The following is a 282-nucleotide window of genomic DNA, read 5'->3' as shown; positions in this document are numbered from 1 at the left end:
AAGACCAGCTCATTACTAAGAAGTCATACATGCAAAAAACGGAAAGAAAAAAAGAACCCCGCATATAACCAAAAAGATTCCTTCATTTCTAAGGGGCCGTGGATTTGTGGCTTTTTAGGGTTACTCAGCTCTTTCTTTCAAGTTTAGGGTAAGCTAATACAACAAGGCCACAGTCGCGATTACCCAGTCCTGCCTACTACTTTGTGGTGTCCGTGGCCTTGAAAACGATCAGGCAGTTAGTTTTTGGGACAACTCCACGCATACAATTTTTTCATTTTTCCT

Source organism: Xenopus laevis, chromosome 7S (genome assembly GCF_017654675.1).
Source record: "Xenopus laevis strain J_2021 chromosome 7S, Xenopus_laevis_v10.1, whole genome shotgun sequence".
In the NCBI taxonomy this organism is placed as follows: Eukaryota; Metazoa; Chordata; class Amphibia; order Anura; family Pipidae; genus Xenopus; species Xenopus laevis.
The sequence above is the reverse complement of the archived record's forward strand: the minus strand, read 5'-3'. Positions refer to the sequence as shown.